General features: G+C 40.0%; 1 long non-coding RNA gene across 1 annotated transcript; it reads left to right on the plus strand.

Annotated features, from left to right (window-relative positions):
* The first annotated feature begins 960 nt into the window (after positions 1 to 960).
* On the plus strand, positions 961 to 3,181 carry LOC125482569. The gene is made up of 3 exons (XR_007261679.1): positions 961 to 1,119; positions 1,963 to 2,080; positions 2,407 to 3,181. It is a non-coding gene; the product is annotated as an uncharacterized LOC125482569 (long non-coding RNA).
* The last annotated feature ends 2,890 nt before the right edge of the window (positions 3,182 to 6,071 follow it).

Below are 6,071 nucleotides of genomic sequence, written 5' to 3' on the forward strand. Positions count from 1 at the left end.
ATCATTTTCTGATGAAGGGTCTAGGCCCAAAACGTCAGCCTTCCTGCTCCTATGATGCTGCTTGGCCTGCGGTGTTCATCCAGCTCCGCACCTCGTTGTCTCGGATTCTCCAGCATCTGCAGTTCCTACTATCTCAGGTAAAGAAAGCACTTGGTATGTTGGTTTTCAGAGCAAGAGGATTTGAGTACAGGAATAGGGATGTCTTACTGCAGTTGTGTGGGGTCTTGGTGCAGTTTTGGGCTCAATAGCTGAGAGGGGATATTCTGTCTTTGGAGGAAGTGCAAGGAAAATTTGCAGACTGATTCCTGGGATGAAAGGACTGACTGGATAGATTAGGACTTAAACTCACCAGAATTTAGAATGAGGGGTGATCTCATAGCAGCCTACAAAATTTCAACAGGACAGAAGAGGGTGTTCCCAATGACCAGGGAGTCCAGAACCAGGGGTCACTGTCAAAAGATACAAGGTAGCCCATTTAGGACAGCGATGAGAAATTTTTTTGAGTGGTGAGTCTACCAAAGAAAGCGATTGAGGCCAAAACATTGGATGTTTTCAAAGAGTTGGATTAAGTTCTTGGATTAAAGGGATCAAAGGCTATGGGTAGAAAGTGGGAACAGGGTACTGAGTTGATCAGTTTAAATGGCAGAGTGGGCTCTAATGGCCAAATTTCCCACTCCTCTTGTTTTCTGTGTTTCCACCTCTTTGAGCACTCGGCACTTGGCTTTGTTTCACTCAACAACTGATGCCCTAGTTTCTAACCATTGCAGTTCTGTTAGTTACTTTCCAATCCTGAATTTAATGAATTATTACATCCATCCTTGTCTCCAGTTACAATGCAAATTGTGTCATTTAGGTATTTGTGTAGTTTGAGAGAATATGATGGTTTTAACCATGTTTGAATGCTTTTTTTTTTTAATGACATTGGTGGTACTTCACTTTGTCTTTCCTCTTCAGAAAACGTCTGGAAGCGTCAGAAACCAACTCGTTTGGAAATGAATTGTACAGTGTAACATTTCAAAAGAAGGGAGAATACCCACTGTTTGGCTGTCAATATGACTTCAACTTGGAAGGAGTCGTTAACGTCCCTGAATTCCTTGTTTATTTTCCACTGTTTGAAGAGTAAGCTATTTGACTGAATAATAATGTTGAGAAAGCAGTTCTAATTCGGAACTAGAACTATAGATTTCCTATCTTGGCTCATGGCTTTTTATTTGGAAATTTAGATATCTTTGGTGCAAAGTGATAGAGGCACTACAATGCTCGAAAGTAACATCTCCAAAAGCTTAAACGTTAGCTTTCAATGATTGTATTGCCTTAGTTGTTAGAATATTACCTTTAACTAGCTAAGATGTCACCCATAGTGTTTCAAGTAGATTTTTTTTTTGTACACTATGCTAGTAAAACATTGGAACTGCCAATTTTTAGTTTCATTTTCATTTGAGAAAATTTTGTGTTCTCAAAAATATTATTTGCCTTGAATCTTCGTTTTTCCTTTTTACTGTTTTTATCCTCAAAATTTAAAAGAATTATATTACAGAAACAATAAATTGCTAATCCAGCCTTGTGACATTTTGTTTTTGTTTCCATTTTAGGCAATGATTTTTAAATTTAATGCACCTACTCTTTTGAAGTAATAAATGTATTCTGGGGTATTAAAAGAAGGGGACTTGCTATTCGAATCTTCTTTCAGGCTGGATTGCAGATTTTCCAAAGAGAATTTTATTGTCTCATAGTCTCCCTTCTCACAACAAACGTTCAAATGAGCATTTCAGTGTGTTAGTAAATGTGCTTATGTGTTAGTGGAACTGTAACAGTCAAGCATATTGTAAGAATACAGGTCTTTATCAATACCTTTTGCCTGCTGTTTTGGCCAGTAGGTGAGCTCCTCTCAGTATAATTTCTACTTGCAATGCAGTCATTGTAAAGTTATAGCATTTGTATAACTGGTCTTTGTCCTTCTAGGATGGCTAAAAAGCACAAGATGAAGCTCGTCTTCAGAAAAACTTTTGCGGAGTTTTTCAAAGAGAAGGTCCAGAATTCAGAACATAAAATGCTGTTGAAGAAAATGAAGTCATTAGAGGTAATATGAAACAACAGCTAACGAAGGTGTTGAGCACATCCCATTAGATAAGCAACATCTGACTTTCGGTTGTTTTTATTTCTTTTTATTAATGGTCAAATGTATGAATTGGTAAGTTTACAATGTGAAATTTGGCACAAGGGCTTGTCAAAGTTTAAAATCAGAATTAAAATTTCAGGATTTTTCCGAAAGGTTCATTTTGCATTCCTGGCTTCCAGGGCATAATACAGTTAATAAAAAAACTTTAGTCTTAATTTGGTAGAAATCAGCACTTTATGGAACCCATAGACTCTTCTTAAGATGATGGTGCATGTATTGTATTTCAGTATGCCATGTCCTCTTTGGTTCACTGTTGGCCTTTGGGAAAGGAATTCTGCCATCGTTGTCAAAACAGCTGATGGGTGCTCCAGACTCTCAGCAGTCTGGTTGATTGATTGTTAACTTCCTCCATTCAGTTGTACTAATCGTTTTAAGTGGAAATGGTAAGGATGAAAGGAAATGGGAATGTGTGTGTGGTTTGTGGATGTATAATATGAAACTTTAATGAAGATATGCTGCTGCAGAGAGATTTGCAAAGCACCTACAGAATTTAATTGGACAGCAGTGTTGATTAAACAGGCTTAGCAAGCACCATGGATTGCACTTTACAGTGCACGGACAACCAGAAACTTTTAAACAACTGTCAGTGCACGAACAACCAAAAACTTTTAAACAACTGTCAGTTTTTAACTTGTGACTTAAAATCACAAGAAGATTTTAAAAGGGAGGGTAAGAAAACAAATTTACAATGCAAGTGCTTCAAGATGAGAAGAGGTGCAGCCATCGCGAATTGTATACAGACAAGTCCCCAGTGGTGCAATTCTAAGTTTCTCTTGAGAATAAATACAGGAGACAATTCCCTGATCAAGGAGTAATGTCACCTTGTTCATTAACATATGGAGTAATAGTGGGCCAATGTAGGAATACCCTGATCTGTGGATATTCTCCGTCAGTGATATCTGTATGTCATAAGATACACCAAAATTCAGGGATTTTTGGTAGAAGGGGCTATTGACAAGGGGGGGGAAAAGACGTGAAAAGTTCCATGTCCTCCCAGTCATAGATTTGATTTTTAAATTTTGTACTTCAATTCAGTATCATTATGCTTTATAAACGAGATACAAGTTATAAAGCACACTGCTGACATCTTCTGGCATAAATTCTAAATGACAGCGTTTGTGCTAATAGATTATTCTCCAAGTTTAGATATCCCTGTTAACTGCAGTTTGAGTCTGACTTTGCTAGGTCTCCCTGAAAAGAGCCTCTGAGTTCTTTTGAGGTTAAGGTCACAATGTCTTGCTGTTGCTTTCTGTGCTGCCCTGTGATATGGATACTGTAAGAAAAGAGCCATTTGTGCCAGCATTTCTCTTGTTTATTAACTCAAATGTCATGAAATCTGATTGTATCTTGAGTAACACCTGTACTTTTATCACTCCCTTTCATTTGGCAAATGATTACCGAAATGTAATTACGCTGTTGTGGCTGTTCCGAAGCAAAGGTGGGGACAGTATCCTGGCTGCTGGAGACCTTCTGTCAGTCTTGTTTTGATTTCTAAAAGGTGCACTGAGAGATGCAGGAGTTCTGTAGACCAGCCCAAGATAGTATGGGCCTCCAAAGGTGGACAGTGCATACGAGAGCAGGAAATTACAAAGGATCATAGACTGATTAAGTTAGTGGGCAAAACTGCACAGTTGTACTTCACTGTGAGATGGTGCTAGGTCAGACACGTTGGATCTGAGAAAGTTGATAGTATTTTCTTGATTTGTGAGAAACTGTTTACAGAGGATTGTGAAGAAGGCATTTAGCATGCTGGCCTTCATCGATTGAGGCAATGAGTGTAGGAGGTGGGACGTTATGCTACAGTTGTGTAAGTAGTTAGTGAGACCACACTTGGAGCATTGTGTACAGTTTTGGTCACCCAGTTATAGGAAAGACATAGTTAAAAACTGGCAAGTGTGCAAAGAAGATTTACGTGGATGTTGTCAGGACTAGTAGACCTGGGTTATAGGGAGAGGTTGGCCAGGATAGGACTTTATTCCTTGGAACGTAGGAGAATGAGGCATGATCTTATTGAAGTGTATAAAATCAGAGGGGCATAGATAGGATAAATGCATATCATCTTTTTCCCAGGGATTGAAAACCAGAGGGCATAGGTTTAAGGTGAGAGGGGAAAGATTTAAGAAGGACGTGAGAGGCAACTTCATGCAAAGAGTGGTGCGCATATAAATAGGCTGCCAGAGAAAGTGGTTGAGACGGGTACAACAGCAACATTTAAAAAAACATTTGGAAAGGTACATGGATGAGAAAGGTTTAGTGGGATATGGACCAAATGCGAGCAATTGGAACTAGCTGAATGGGCAGCATGGTCAGCATACAGCAGTTTGGGCCAAAGGGCCTATTGTTTCCATGCTGTATTATTATGTGACTCTGTATCAAAGATCTGAAACTTCCAGTTGTCAACTGTGGAAAATTAAACAACTAACTGGTGGAACATGAGGAAATAGAACTTGGGACCATGTGTAACCAATTGGACCTTTTTGACCCTGTTCTGCCAGTCAGTCTGATCATTTCTGATCTGGCTCTGGTCTCAACTTCATCTTCCTGTGCCTCCAGATATTCCTTGACTCTCTTATCTATCAATAATCTATCTAATTTCGCCTTGAAAAGCAACCTTCAAGAGGAGGAAGCATGATGAATATTCCTATCCTCAAGATGAGAAAGTCTAATACATCAGTGCAAAAGACAAGAACCGAGGTACTTGCAATCACTTTCAGCCAGAAATGCCAAGTGGATGAGGTGTCTTGGCCTCCCTGTTGGGCCCCTGGATGTCCGTCTTCGGCTGATTTAATTTGCACTGCATAGTAACAATGTATGACCAAATGCATTGGATACATGAAAGGCCTTGGTGTTGGTAACGCCCTGCTGTAATATTGGCGATTGGTGCTGCGGAGATATCCGTGATGTTTTAGTCCAGCTGATACAGTACAGTTACAATTATAGAATCTATCCAGCAAAATGGAAAATTGCCCAGGTATTCCCCGTCGCTATAAAGTCGGACAAATCCAAATCTTAACTTCCCATCAGTCTACACCAATTGTCAGTAAAGTGATGAAAGGGGTTATTAAGTGTGATCAGGTGATGCAACTTATCAGTACTCTGCTCAGTTTGGATTTCACAACGATCATTCAGCTACACACCTCAGTATGGCCTTGGTCAAACCATGAGCATAAGGGCTAAATTCCAGCAGTCCAATGAGAGTGACTGCTCATGGCAGTGTTTCACTAAGTCTGGTGTTCTGCAGCCTTTGGAAAACTGGGGCTAGAGTTAGAAGTAGTTTGGTGGGAACTCTCCACTGTTTTCAACAAAGGAAGATGGTTAGAGACATATTATTCCAGCCCAGGTCATCACTGCAGAAGTTCCTCAGGACAGTGTCCGAGGCCTAACCATCTTCAGTTATTACAGCAATGATCGTTCTCCATTAAAATGCCAGAGGTAAGGTTGTTTGCACAGCCCACTTGATTATCACCCCATCTACTAGCTTAACTATTCATTCCCTTCTTCAGTGGCTGCAGTATCTTCAAGATATACTGCAACAACTTATGAAAGCTTCTTCCAAGCCAGAGACCTTTTACTGTATAGAAGGATGATGCTGCAGATGCATAGGAATACCACCAACAGGTTCCCCTCCAAGCTTCGCACCATCCTGACTTGGAATTATATTGCCTTTCCTTCACAGTTGGGTGAAATCCTGGAACCTCCCTCCCTAACAACATTATGGGTGTACCTACACCAAATGGAATGCAGTGGTTCAAAAAAGTGTCTCACTACAACTTTCTCCAGGACAGTTAGGAATGGATAGTTAATTGTGGCTTAGCTAATGATGCCCACATCCTACTCTTATGATCCTCACTGCTCATGATGCACAAATCAGCTCCCAAAGTGAAACCTGGCT

This window comes from Rhincodon typus, unplaced genomic scaffold (assembly GCF_021869965.1).
Source record: "Rhincodon typus isolate 14 unplaced genomic scaffold, sRhiTyp1.1 hic_rhity00012680, whole genome shotgun sequence".
NCBI classification, from domain to species: Eukaryota; Metazoa; Chordata; class Chondrichthyes; order Orectolobiformes; family Rhincodontidae; genus Rhincodon; species Rhincodon typus.